The 15,036-nt window shown below is 39.6% G+C and overlaps 1 long non-coding RNA gene across 5 annotated transcripts in view; it reads right to left on the reverse strand.

The window, feature by feature from the left end:
• LOC147372572 (uncharacterized) overlaps window positions 1-15,036 on the reverse strand; it is a 225,846-nt gene that overhangs the window by 146,650 nt on the left and 64,160 nt on the right. Inside the window, exon 4 of one of the 5 annotated variants that reach the window (XR_015164885.1) lies at window positions 12,179-13,158. The exons of 3 other annotated variants lie outside the window; for them this stretch is intronic. This is a non-coding gene — a long non-coding RNA (uncharacterized LOC147372572). Of the gene's footprint in view, window positions 1-12,178; window positions 13,164-15,036 lie in introns of those variants that run through there. One more of the 5 variants, XR_015164881.1, reaches the window with a different exon arrangement.

Below are 15,036 nucleotides of genomic sequence, written 5' to 3' on the forward strand. Positions count from 1 at the left end.
GTATCTCTCTCCACAATCTCCTCCCTCACATCCCTTCAGTCTGTCTCTCCGCAGTCAACAGCAGCCCTCGCCCTGGGATTGCTCCACAGTCCCTAAACTCCAGCTCCCTGCTACTGTGCCTTCCAGAGGACCAGCGTTCCTGTCTGGGGTATATATGGCTGCAGCAAGGACTGTCGGATTCTCATTCCATTTAGGCTGCCACAGATCAGCTCTTTCACTCTCAGCCTTAAATGTTTCCCCTCTGACTCAGAGAATTGCTCCGATGTGGGATCGGACACCTGCTTCAGTTCCCCCATCCACTGAGGGCAGGTCCAGTCCTACTAACAGTCCTGGTTTTCCCCCTAGTTCCTTCATCCTACTGAGTTTTATGTGGCTCTATATATTCTTTTCCACTAGTCAGGTACTCCTGTCCCATCTCAGCTGGTGTTCTGCATGCACTTCTGTGTCTGAAGGTGTATTCCTGATGTATCTGTGGAGAGAAATGTACTCCACATCCACCTACTCCTCCGCCATTTTGTTCTGAAAGCTTTTTAAAAGCTATCATGAATGTAGCCCTGGGGATCTGTAATACAGGAACAATGAGAGAGGATCTATTTTACAACGTATATGTATTAATATTAACCCCTGGAGAAGGAAATGGCAACCCACTCAAGTAGTCTTGCCTGGAAAATCACATGGACAGAAGAGTCTGGCAGGCTATAGTCCGTGAGGTCAGGCATGACTGAGCACATGTATTAACCCTTGCTCATAATGGCTGAAGTATCCAAAGAGCTGGTGAAAAAATTCTCAAATTCTTTAACGATGAAGTACACAAAATTAGGTCAGAAGGTTATTCATTTTGTTTAAGATCAAGAAACTAACTCTATCTTTGTAATCAATACAACAGTGTGGACCTAGAGACTGTCATACAGAATGAAGTAAGTCAGAAAGAGAAAAACAAGTATATATTTACACATATATATGGAATCGGAAAGCTAGTATAAATGATACAAAGCAGAAATAGAGATAGATATAGAGAACAAATGTATGGATACCGAGAGGAAAAAGAGAAGATGGGTGGGATGACTTGGGAAATTGGGATTGACATATATACACTGCTGATGCTGTGTATAAAACAGATAACTAATGAGAACCTACTGTATAGCACATGGACTCTACTCAGTGCTCTGTAGTGACCTAAATAGGAAGGAAATCCAAAAAAAGAGTAATATATGTATATGTATAGCTGATTTCCCGGTGGCTCAGGTGGTAAAGAATCTGTCTGCAATCCAGGATACCCAGGTTTGATCCCTGGGTCAGGAAGATTTCCTGGAGAAGAGAATGGTAACTCACTCCAGTATTCTTGCCTGGAAAATTCCATGGACAGAGTAGCCTGGTGGTCTACAGTCCATGGGGTCACAAAGATTCGGACATGACTGGAAGACTAACACTTTCACTTTCATAGCTGATTCACTTTGCTGTACAGTAGAAACGAACACAACATTGTAAAGCAACTATACTCCAATAAAATTTTTTTAATGCTTTACATAGTTCTACATATCTATATAACTTGGTATGTAACTTTTAAGGAAAAGAGTATTAGGTGAAGGAAGGAAAGAAAGCAATCTTAGAGGTTTACCTAAAAGTTGAGAAATAAAAAATAAATGAAAATAAATCTTGCTGACATCACACCCTGCTTCCCCCACAAGGCTGTCGATTCTATTCACCCACCTGCCTGTTCCAACCTCTTACTCTTTAAGGCAGCAACTTGCAAACTTTGTTCACAGTGACTTATGGTGAGAAATACATTTTGCACATGCAAATATATTTATAGAAACGGTGATATTTTAAAGTATCGTATTTGTATATACTTTTAAAATCTTTTCATTCTCTCAATTAATGAAGTATTTTTCTATCTGATTAACAACCTTGTAAAGGGTCAGAGAATCAATCTGGTGAGTTTAATAAGCATTTTAGAAAATAGAAAAGAAAATAACAAAAATACATCACAGGGCATACAGGTTAAGTATTGTTTCACAAAAATTTTGCTTCAGTTTTGAATGTATGTAGGTGTGCATGTTCTCCACACAAAGTAAAATGTATTTCTTATGGGGGGGGGTCATTTTAGTCAAAAATGTTTGACATCTTACTGTTTTGTGACATTGCAGTTTGAAAGACACTGCAGTCTTTGGGACCACGAGTAACTACCATTCTTTTCAAAAATCCTCTATTGCAGTGTTCAGAATGTTGAAAATTTTCATGATGTCACATCTCAGTGTCTTACCCTCTGGCCCAGGGGAATGTGAGTTTGAGAAACGTGACTACACAAAAAGTTGTTTGGGTGTGTGGATCAAAGAAACACTGAATCTTCCTGTCCTGCTCACTTTTAGATTCTTGGCACACAATAAAGATATAGATAAATGTGCGTGTATGTGTGCTAAGTCACTTCAGCCATGTCCAACTCTTTGCAATCCTATGGACTGTAGCCCCCAGCTCCTCTGTCCATGGGATTCTCCAGGGAAGAATACTGGAGTGAGTTGCCATGCCCTCCTCCAAGGCATCATCCCGACCCAGGGATCGAACTCATTGGCAGGCGGGTTCTTATAAATGTTGACAATATCAAAAAAGCAACAAATGTTTTAAACACTAAAAAATGTACCATGAGGACTGAAATTGATATACTAATAATAAAATGTTAGCTATTTTTATATTGGCTGAAATAACATGATTGAGCAACATGAATTCTTCCAGATTTGATGTCAGAAATGTATGGTTCTCATGCACAAGGAAGGGTTTCCTTCTTAATTGCTGGTAAGCCTATTTTCACCAAAAATAGATTTCTATGGTGAGAGCCACTAAAAATACCTGAAGGCAAAGATCATCAGATAAATATGAACTGAGTATATGGCCCAAGAGAGGATAGTGTGACAACTGTTAAAACTTAATCATCAAAGATAAATAAAACTTTTTATTTTGATACCAAAAAAAAAAAAGCATTTTATAATCATAGGAAAAGATTTTCAATAAGGAAAAACTTGAATTGATTCCTAAAGGGCATTTTGTCTTTTTATGTTTTAACAGTAGGAATTAATAGATTTTTTTTTAACTTTGAAAAAAAATTCAGCAATTACAGCTGAAATAGTCCACAGCAGCTAAACCAAAGCGATGATACAAGTAGTACGTTGAACCGAGGGATTGGATAAGATTTCCTAACGACTTTGTCGTTTTCTCATATTAAGGATTTTAAAACAATCCATGATAACTGACATGCTACCTCCGTCAGTTGTTGTCAATAAGCAAAGCTGATCTGAAAATAGTCCCTGGCTTTTTGTTTTTAAAACTATAGATAAATTCTGGCACTGAGTGGTTAGAGCTGCCTCTGTAAGTCAGCTTTCTGGACAGTTCTTTCATGAGCTGAATCATAGTAAGAATATGCATAAACTCTTGAAAGGCATTCTCATTAGTATTCCTACCCCACATCCTCTAACTTTGGGCTATAACTCCACAAGAGGAAGGGAGTGTAGAAGGAAGGGGTGGGGGAAAAAAGACAGGGGAAAGATTTCAAAGAACCAGCCAGTGCCCTGAGACAGGAGTTTCTTTGAACATGGTAGAATAAGACACTCAACTTCATTGATGAGCTGCTAAGAGAGAATAATAAGGAGATCCATTGCCCACAGTTTGTTGCCAGTTTTTGCTTTCTGTTTTAAATGCCTCTACAAAACAAGATACTGAGCTGCCAGGCTTTCTCCTTCAGCGTTCATATAGAGAAATTATGAAAAAGAATGAAAATTCCAAAGATTTGTGCTTCCTGTAATTAAAGTATATTATTTTCTATCTTTTCTAATATTTCTTCTCTAATTGTTTTGTATATAAGAAAACACATAAATTCCACATAAATTCAATCACTCTTTAGCTGAGCACGTCTTTTGCTCAGTGATGTTTTAGCATTTAAAGATGATGCTTTCTTGCACTAACTAATGTGGTCTTCAAAGTGTAACAATAGTATGAGAATTTCTCTAAAACTTAGGGAAGGGGGAAAGTTACTATCCAGTCAGTACTCTCTCTAAATGTCTTTTCTTTTGCAAACAATATGATGAAAGAGATAGAGGCAGTTAAATTGCAGTCATTCTATTTTGATCTAAATCACATATTACTTTCCTTATTAGAATTTAATTGATTAAGCATGAAATTATCAGCAACTGACTTGTTTTAATTAGTAGGTACTAAAGAGTTTGATAATAATGTTAATAGTGAGAAGCTGCAGTGTTCACTTATCTATGAACAAAATAAGATTACAGTGTTCAGCCAACTTAAGTGGGGGGGTGGTGGTAAATAGCATTTAAATATTTCACATGGAGGAAAAAATTTAGTGGAATATTGACCTGCTAATAGTTTAAGTTTAACTGTAAAAGTAAAAACTTTACAAATAAGTATTAATTGTGCAACTACTACATGCCAGGCATGGGATTCAAGTATAAGGAAAAGACATTGACCTCAATATTTCATTGCTATGAAATGCAATATCCCAATGCAGTGAGAAAAAATATTAATATAAATATTGTAAGTAATATAAGTTACAAAGCACCATGAGAACTCAAAACATAAATAAAATAGTTACTTGAAGACCTCTTGAAAATGGTAGTTTAGAGGATAAATTTATGAGGTAATTGTTCCTGGGGGAAGAGTATTTCTGAAAAAGGTAAATTATGTCCAAAAATAAATAAATAAAATACAAAAATATACAAAAAACCCAGATATAAATTATGCATTGCTAATTATTAAGCAAGGCAGGATGATATAAATTCTACACAGAAACACAAGCAATATTCCTTGGAATTGCAGGAGAATACCAGGTAAAGCTTCAGACAGAAGGTAGTATATCAGCTTTTGGTAGCGTATCAGTCAAGGCAAATGAGATTATGCTGTATAACCACTCTCCTGAGTTCTATTACCATTGCTATCAGTAAGTCTTGCCTGTCTTTGAACTTCCTATAAATAAAATCTTATGATATGTAAAAATAAATAAATAAAATTGAATAGGCTAATAAGAAAGTTAAAAGATAAAGCAGTGACTTTTTTAAAGGGTTTTTTTAATAAAAATAGCTAAACATATTTTTCACATATTATCAACATCTGCAATTGATGAGGTAAAACATAAATGTGATGCTAAACCCTAGATTCATCATACATATTAATTGTTAGTTGTCCACTGGGAATTAAAGGGTAGAAACCAACTCACAGTGGAAACTTTATGAGTCTAACTAAAAAATGCTTTTCGGTCTAGTCCAACAAATCTTTTACCCAGAATGGGCATTTTCAAACTTCCATATACTATGAAAGACTACAACTTACTTCCTGAATTTTAGAAAAGTATATTGTGGATATTCTTGGAGACTTACAGTACTGAGATAAGAATTGTATCCCTTTTAACCTGACCCTTAATTTGCCTCTCCTTTCAGATGGGTCTCCTGGAACTGTCTTTTGACTCAAATCTGGGAAGAGTGAAGAAAGGTATTTTTTCATGGCAAACTATCAATACAACCAAATGTTGAAGAAAGCTCAACAAATAAAGTTAACTAAAATATAAAAGGTAATATTGGAATATTTGTAAAGACAATAAGACCCAGTCCTAAAATACAAAAAGAAAGAAACAGACATACTCTGATAATATGTTTCAGGATGGCAGGAGGAAATCCAAGAAAGCCTTATACCCTGGAATAGAAGCGAAGAATGTATATGAAGGAAGATGGGTGATTCAAATGCTATTGAATGACTAACGTTAAAGCAGAGACTTGATCATGGAACATGGCAACCTGCATGAGCTTCAGGGAGCACATTTGGTGGAACAGTGGAGGCAAAAAGGCCAAGTGAAGTGGGTTAAAGAGGGAATGGGAAGACACAAGTTGGAAACATAAGTAGGTAAATTTTTCAAGTAGTTTTGTTACAGAGGCAACAGAATGGGGCAAGAAGCTGACATAAAAAAAAGAGGGATCAAGAGAAAATTTTTAGCTTGGGAAAAGTAACATCACTTTTGTTTTATGATACAGTGGGAAAGATTGTTGTTGTTCAGTCATTAAGTCACGTCTAACTCTTTGAGATCCCATGGACCGCCACATGCCAGACATCCCTGTCCTTCACCATCTCCCAGAGTTTGCTCAAACTCATGTCCATTGAGTCTATGATGCCATCCAACCATCTCATCCTCTGTCACTCCCTTCTCCCCTTGCCCTCAATATTTCCCAGAATCAGGGTCTTTTCCAATGAGTCAGCTCTTTGCATCAGTTGGCCTAAGTATTGGAGCTTCAAATACAGCATCAGTCCTTCCAATGAATGTTCAGGATTTTCCATTTAGGACCAACTGGTTTGATCTCCTTACAGTCCACAAGACTCTCAAGAGTCCTCACCAGCACCACAATTCAAGAGCATCAATTCTTCAGTACTCAGCCTTCTTTATGGTCCAACTCTCATGGATGGCATAAAACAGAGAGGGAGAGTTTTTGGGGGGCAATACAGTGAGAGGAGATGAGTTCTAGGGCACCATGGGAGGCCTGACTTGAGACAAGAGCATGGATATTCCACCTATGGTAACAGGCAGGATGTCAGAGTATGTAGGGGCAGATGGCAAATGGATTGAAGTGATGGAGAAAAATCTCTGTAAACTCTCTTGCAAATTCTCTAATTTTCTTAAAGAGGAAGCAGATATTGAGGCTTGGAAAGAAATAAAAATATTTTAAATCCTCATCAAGAGAGTAGGGAAATGAATCTTTTGAAAAATTTCTAGTATGGTTGCCTTCCAAAATTAAGGGTCTACTTCTAACTTCAAGTCAATGTGGCATCTGTTTTTCTCCAGACAGTTTTAGCTTCAGAGTTGCAGACATGGAGGAGGCTGGGAGAATCAGGATTATGAATCTGCCAAATGAGTGAGGCAATGAGAGAGGAGTAAGAGAGTGGCGGGTGTTTATAGGGGGGTGATTATAATGATAAAATTTAATCTGGAAGAATGAAATCAACTAAAAAAAAGTAGGGTCAAAAAGATCATAGGTCTTTTGAGGGCCCTAATAATAAAGAGAAAGTTCTGGAAAGATAGGCTGCAGAGTGGAAGACTAGGATATTTGATATTGAGGTTATGAAGGAGTCTAGGCATGACCTTATGAGAGTAAGGGACAAGATCACAGGAAGAGAAGGGGTCAAGGAACTGGTAGATCAAGAGTTGGAAGAATCACTGATACATCTATTGAAATCTGCCATAAGTAAGACAGGAGTGTTATTGGAGAGAATGAAACAGGTGTGTTTTATCACCAAGAAATCAGGAAAAATAACCCAGGAGCCCATAAATGTCAGTTTCAATGAAGGGCAGGGTTAATATCATCTGATGGCATAAGATTCATGGTTGGTTGTGTTTAGAAAGAAGAGAGGAAGGAACACCTGAGAGTAACAATGAGGAGCTAGGAGGACATGTACCCCGCCTCCAGATCAGTGGACGCAGGGCTCTGGGAGCAAAAGCAGCCACCACTTGAGAGATTACAGGGACAATGTGACCTTAGGGAAGAGCTGAGTTTGCCTTAGAACAAAAGGGTGAAGAGAGGCTGAAGCTATAAGGCATTTTTACTCCAACAGACTCTGAACTCAGGGGGCACAATAAATGAGTTTTAAGACTTAGGGAGGGTGAGAGGAAAAAAAGCAATAATTTTCCACTGGGACCACAAGCATCCACATCACCTGGGAACTTATTAGAAATTCCCATTCTTAGGCCTAACTCTACGCCTACTGAATCAGAAGCTAATTCAGGCCCAGCAATCTGTGTATTAGAAAACCCTCCAGTTGATTCTGATATGCAGTAAAGTTTGGGAGCCACTGGAATAAGAGAAGATTCACTTGGTCATACGGTGAAGGAGAAGAGGGTGACCTGGGTGGGTGTTTTGTGGTGGCTGACATCATCCTGGATGGAGAACAGAATGACATTATGTCTGGATTCAAAGAAGATAGTGGAGAGAAGTCTTGAGTGTTGGGGAAATGGGGAGAAGAGGGATAATTATGTTTTAGGAGTTTCACCCCCTGAAAGCCTAGAGGATCAGAGATATAAATTTTCTCTTTGGCATGAAGGGTTTCCATTGTTGCATGTTGTCACCACACTAGAGCATTTGCCCACCAGTATCTCACTTTTCTCTGTATGTTGTCTATCAAGATCAAGTATTTTTATTGCAAGTCACAAAAAGCTACTGTAAATAGCTTAAATGAATAAAGGAACATTTTTTCTAAGGATATAAGGATTCCAAGGCAAAAAGAGTAATGATACCTAGTAAGGAGTTTTCTCAGTGTGTGTGTGTTTGTACATGTGTGTATATGGATTTCTAGGACAGTACACATTAGATAAGTAAGATGAGATGTTTAGACAGCATCATTGACTCAACAGACATGAATTCGAGCAAACTCTGGGTGATAGTGGACAGAGGAGCCTGGCAAGCTGCAGTCCATGGGTTTGCAAAGAGTCAGACACAACCTAGCAACAGAACAACAACAACATCAACTAGACAACTGTAGTTTCAGATGTGGTGTCATAGAATATAAGCATGGTTCCAGGGCCCATCCATAAGAGCACAGTTAGGAGGGGGCATTTCTCAGAGAAGCCTTGGGGGCTGGGCTGCCCCTCAAAATGCCATCACTCCTGACACAATCCTAAATCAAGGACTTAGCAAAATTTAGCTGGATAAATACCTAGTAAGTTTCTTTCAAATGGAAAGTGGGATAGCACCTTGATTCCATATATTAAACACTGACAATAATTTTAAAAAGCTCTTTTTCTGTAAGACAGAGCATAGCAACTACTCTGAAACTGAAACATACATATTTACATAGCATTTAATAGATTAAAATATTTCTTCTCATTGACTTAAATAAGATAGATCTATCATTCTGGATATTTAGAAGCCTGGTGTGTGTATATGTGTGTGTGTACACATGAATATATTTTGTGTTGGGTATGTGAGCTTTACCAACTCTATCTGTACCATATATGACTTCTCTAAAGTAGCTTAAAGTACACTTCACACTTCTGAAATTATCACAGACCTTTGATGAATAAGCCTCCCCCAAATGTGAGAGTTGGACTGTGAAGAAAGCTGAGCGCCAAAGAATTGATGCTTTTGAACTGTGGTGTTGGAGAAGACTCTTGAGAGTCCCTTGGACTGAAAGGAGATCCAAACAGTCCATTCTAAAGGAGATCAGTCCTGGGATTTCTTTGGAAGGAATGATGTGAAAGCTGAAACTCCAGTACTTTGGCCACCTCATGCAAAGAGTTGACTCATTGGAAAAGACTCTGATGCTGGGAGGGATTGGGGGCAGGAGGAGAAGGGGACGGCAGAGGATGAGATGGCTGGATGGCATCACCAACTCGATGGTTGTGAGTTTGAGTGAACTCCGGGAGTTGGTGATGGACAGGGAGGCCTGGCGTGCTGTGATTCATGGGGTCGCAAAGAGTCAGACACGACTGAGCGACTGAACTGAACTGAAATGGATTTTAAATGAGTAAGCCTTTTTACTTCTCATGCTCCCCAAATGTTTTATGAAATCTAACTTTCTGAATTTCAGTAATACTTTTATTCTTCTATAATTTTTTTCTAAATATCTGTAAGATAAAAGAGGAAACAGAGGCCCTGGCATAGCTAAAGCCAAATGACAAAACAGACTCAAAACCTGTATGGAAACCAAGTTCAGAAGAGACCCTCTGCATGGTCCATGGCTAGTGCCTATGTCCAATATCTTTTCCTACATGAGGCTTAAACCAATTAAGACTTGGTGTGCTGTCATTTGATGTTTTCTTTATGTTTAAAACCACATTTGTTTAAAACCACAATTCCAGGAATAACTGTTGAATTAAATGTGTATACTTTGCATAACCACAGTATTTGCCAGTGACACATGCTCTTCACACAGAAAGAATTCACAGGATGAGAGTCTCCCAAACGTTAAAGTGTATCTAAATTAGGAGGAATAAAGAGAGAGGGGAGAGAGAGAAAGAGAAGGGGGAGGAGGTGGGGAGGAGGGAGAAAGAATGGGTCCTAAGTTCTGAGTGTATATTATTTACAGCAGCACCCTATATAGGATAAAGATATCATAAATCCAAGTGGTTTCATCATAGCAGAAAACAAAATGAAACAGAAAAAGCAGAAACAGGCAGATTTAGACAGAAGTCCAGTAGAACGAGGGCTTCCCAGTTGGCGCTAGTGGTAAAGAACCCACCTACCAAAGCAGGAGACGTAAGAGACGAGGGTTCGATCCTTGGGTTGGGAAGACCCCCTAGAGTAGGACATGGCAACCCCTCCAGTATTCTTGTCTGGAGAATCCCATGGACAGGGTAACCTGGTGGGCTATGGTTCATAGAGTCACAAAGAGTCGGACACAACTGAAACGACTTAGCACACACGCATGCCCGTAGGAGACACATTCTAGTCTGAGGGACTTGACAAGAGGATAGAGGGAGAGGTTGGGGAAGGAGGCACTATGGAAGGAAGGATGTGAAAAGGGGAAAGAAAAAAGTCAGGAGTCTCCATTTCTATGAATGTGACGGTGAGGGTCTCTGCTGACCTTCCCCCAGTCTTCTGGAAATTGAAAGAAGGAAGGAGACCAGATAGCCCTCCTTTCCCTCACCCACCACATCCAGCATTAAATCCCATCAATCGCCCTGGGGAACACTGCTCCCCACTGCCCTCCACATCACTTTGTTCTCCCTAACATGGGGCCACCAGCTCATCTCCACCCTGGATAACTACAGTAACCTCCCATGCAGGCTGTCAGCCCCAGGCTTCCTCCACCACACCAGTGCCTTGTCACCTAGAAACCACAGTGATTTTTCCAAAACAAACCAGTAGCCATCTTCAGCCATTGTCTTCAAGATAAAACCCATACTCTTTTTCCCAGCTTGTTGAAGTCTTCTCCAGTTCTTCCATCCCTACCTCTGTAGCCTCACTTCTTGCCTTGGAATGGGAAATGGCAAGGAAGTTGTATGTTTGTCCATAATCTGGCACAAGTTGCATCACTTGAATGACACCATACTCTCCTCATATTTCTATACCTGCCTACTCATTCCTGGACTTCCCTGGTGGTTCAGTGGTAAAGAATCCTCCTGCCAATGCAAGGGACCCGAGTTTGATTCCTGGGTTGGGAAGATCCCCTGGAGATGGAAATGGCAACCCCCTCCAGTATTCTTGCCAGGGGAATCCCATGGACAAAGGAGCCTGGTGGGCTACAGTCCATGGGGTCACAAAAGAGGTAGACACGACTTAGCAACTAAACAACAATAACAATTATTCATTGCCTGGTGGCCCAAATTATCTACCCACAGCCCATCTGCCCCTACCCTTACCCTTCACTTTTCTCAGACAACTCTCTCAAGTCCATGTCCCCAAAGGTAACGTAGTACATCAGAAGATGCAGAGACTCCATTGAAGAAGCTCTTATGGGCATCATTGAAATGGAAGTATTTGAGGTCCATGCATTTATGTAGTCATTCTCTTCGGGATACTCTTCTCCTCCTTTGTATCCATTACATTCTCATTAAAAGGCATTAGATGAGACCTCAACCCAACCCACCTGAATGGCATCCTGACCTCCCCCCACCAGATGCCAGCCCCTCGCCCAGGGTCCAGGCAGAGCTTCCTGGCAAGCAGGAGCAGTTTACCTTCTGGAGCCCCTGTAGGGGCTAAATGCCCAGACCCCAACCCTCAGCCTGACAACCTGTCTCACTGTTGAAAAACAGTTCAAGGTAGCACTTGGGACCAAACGTGTCATTTTCCTTGTCAAAATGAAAGCTGTAAATTTTAAACCTAATGCTTAATGTATCCAGATATTGAACACAGGGACTTTTATCCTCGGCTTAATGGTCTGTCTAAAAACATCAAAAAAGATTACTTAAAAACTCTGGGCCTCAGAGGTCCTATAAAATTACACGAAGCACCCCTCCCCCTCACCATCTCCTCCAAGTTTTAAAAAATTTATTGGAAAACACTTATGCAATATATGAACTGCTTTTTTTTCTGAGCCTTAGATACCGTGTGCTTGATTGCTGGGGGGTGGTTAAGAAATGCAATAGGATAAGATGAAATTTTATTAGATTACAACCTAAAATTTTAATAGACTTTCTGGTTCTGGGAATGGATGCAAACCTTATTCAGCATCTTCTTGAGCGGAGAAAATGTAAAAGTATGGCTTTCGTCCTTTAATATAATGTGACAATAAAGAATGGCAGTGCTTTTTAATTGTTTTTAATTCAGATATTTGTAAAGACCTGATTAGAACAGAAAGACAGGAGAAGGTAAATGCCAGCAATAGAAAGATAATTAGAAGGTAATTATAGAAGGAGACTAGGAGTCGAAGGTAATTGTTAAGATTTTAGGAATGGAGAAATTATAACACTGGACCTGAGTGGTTTTATCATAAACTCGCCCACAAGCATACATTTATTGGAGACTTTAAAACCCACTCCTCGGCCAGACTGTGATCCAGTGATGTGGTAAAGTTTACTTCCAAGGTCTTACTGACATAACCAAAAAAATTCTTTGTTGACATGAACAGAATCTTTATTCTCACTAGGCTATAAAGAGACGGGGAGTGTTTTGCATACAATCGTTATCTTTCTGCCCAGAGAAAATTATGAACCATGAAGTTTAGAGGGGTCAAGACTGCTTTCAATTATTGTATTAAATCTAAGACTGCATCCTTACCCGGCTGCCTTTCTAGAGAACAGGGCTGCTAATTAGGGGGAGACGATGTTTGGGAAAAATGGAAAGCGTCCAAGCTCTTCCTGAATTCAGAATTTCCAATATTTTTAAAGCACTATAGATTCACAGATGGTAATAGTATCATTCTCTTCATCCGCCTTAAGAATGCTCTCTGATATATCTGCTTCTGAGATAATAATAACTCCATTATGGGTCCTGCATTTAAGGTTCTTACTGTAATGCCCCGACATTTTGGTGTATGTCTGGCTGATCCACAGCACAGCAGTCTCATTAAGGATTACTCCTGGGCTAAAGTGGAATCTAAAGGGTTAATGAGGCTGGGCAGTGTCAGCCGGTAGCAGCTGCTCAAGCAGCAGGCTGGGAAAAGCTCTGTTGATTTCCATTCTTCACTGCTGAGTGATGAAGGGCAACCTATATGCTCGAAGTCTAGTCAGGCCACAACCTGTACTGATGTAAAAAAGAAAAAAAATTCAATTCAATCCATGCCCCAGGTCAACAATTACTCCAGGATACATGATATGAGGGCAAAGTCAATGCATTTACAGTGTATAAGGGGCTAAAACCATTCGGCTTGGGAGGTTAGCCACTATTTTGTTTGTCCTTTACTATGGAAAAGATTCTATCAGCTCCGATCTAGAATCTGAACAGTTCTTTGATCCACGATTATATACATCTTGATTCATTGTATGGATGCTTCCAGCCATCATATTCTTCAGCTGGTCATTGGATCTCTGCACTTATTTTGGAATTCTGATCCCAAAACTCCACTACTCAACACAACACACTGCTTTCTAAACACTAAAAAAATGTTTAATTTTCAAAGATTTAATAATTTTAATATGAAAAGGAGAATTTGTCATAAAATGTTCTCATGATACCCCTGAAACATCTCCTTTGTTTGACTTCAGTAGGTAGAAGAATCACCTGGAATGCTTCTGAAAAGATTCCCAAGCCCCAACTCCAGGGAGTTAAGTGCAGCAGAACCTGGGGTAGGGTCTGAGAATTAACGTCTCGTAAAAGCTCACGGGTGACAATGGTGTGGCAGGTCCAGCAACCACACTTCCCCCAGCAGCACTATTCTTAATCTTCCTTTTCATTCTCCTCTCCTGGATTTTTCTTTTTTTTCCCCATGTATATAGATATCTATATCTATATGCATCTATATGAATCACTTTGCTGTACACTTGAAACTAACACAACATTGTAAATCAACTGAACAGTTCAGTTCAGTCTGTCAGTCATATCCGACTCTTTGCGACCCCATGGACTGCAGCACGCCAGGCTTCTCTGTCCATCACCAACACCCGGGGCTTGCTCAAATTCATGTCCATCGAGTTGGTGATGCCATCCAACCATCTCATCCTCTATCATCACCATCTCTTCCTGCCTTCAATCTTTCGCAGCATCAGAAGTCTTTTCCAATGAGTCAGTTCTTTGCATCACGTGGCCAGAGTATTGGAGTTGCAGCTTCAGCATCAGTCCTTCCGATGAATATTCAGGACTGATTTCCTTTAGGATAGACTGGTTGGATCTCTTTGCAGTCCAAGGGACTCTCAAGAGTCTTCTCCAACACCACAGTTTGAAAGCATCAGTCCTTCAGTGCTCAGCTTTCTTTCTAATCAACTAATACTTCAATTAAAAAAGAAAGAGAAAGAAAGAAATATATGGGCTTTTATGGTGGCTCAGATGATAATGAATATGCCTTCAGAGACCTGAGTTTGATCCCTGGGTTGGGAATATCCCATGGAGAAAGGGAATGGCAACCCACTCTAGTATTCTTGCCTAGAGAATTCCATGGACAGAGGAGCCTGGCGGGCTACAGTCCATAGGGTCACAGAGAGTCAGACACAACTGAGCAACTTAACACTTTCACTTTAAGAGATATATAGATATAAACTTTTTCAGATGTTTGTTCCATATAGGTTATTACAAGACACTCAGTATAGTTCCCTGTGCTATACAGTAGGACTTTGTTGTTCATTTTATATACAGCAGTGTATATCTGTTCATCTCAAACTCCTAATTTATCCCTCCCCACCCCCTTTACCTCCAAAAACCATAAGCTTGTCTTCTAAGTCTGTTTCTATTTTATAAATAAGTTCATTTTTATTATTTTTTTTCATTTTTATTATTTTTTATATTCCACATATAAATGATAACCACATGATTTTTGTGTTTCTTTGACTTAATTTGTTGTTGTTGTTCAGTCACTCAGTCATGTCTAACTCTTTGCAACCCCGTGGACTGCAGCACACCTGGTTTCCCTGTCCTTCAGTATCTCCTGGAGTTTGCTCAAACTCATGTCCATTGAGTCAGTGAT

This window comes from Bos grunniens, chromosome 5 (genome assembly GCF_055505025.1).
Source record: "Bos grunniens cultivar Pamir isolate PY7600 chromosome 5, Bosgru_T2T1.0, whole genome shotgun sequence".
Classification (NCBI taxonomy): Eukaryota; Metazoa; Chordata; class Mammalia; order Artiodactyla; family Bovidae; genus Bos; species Bos grunniens.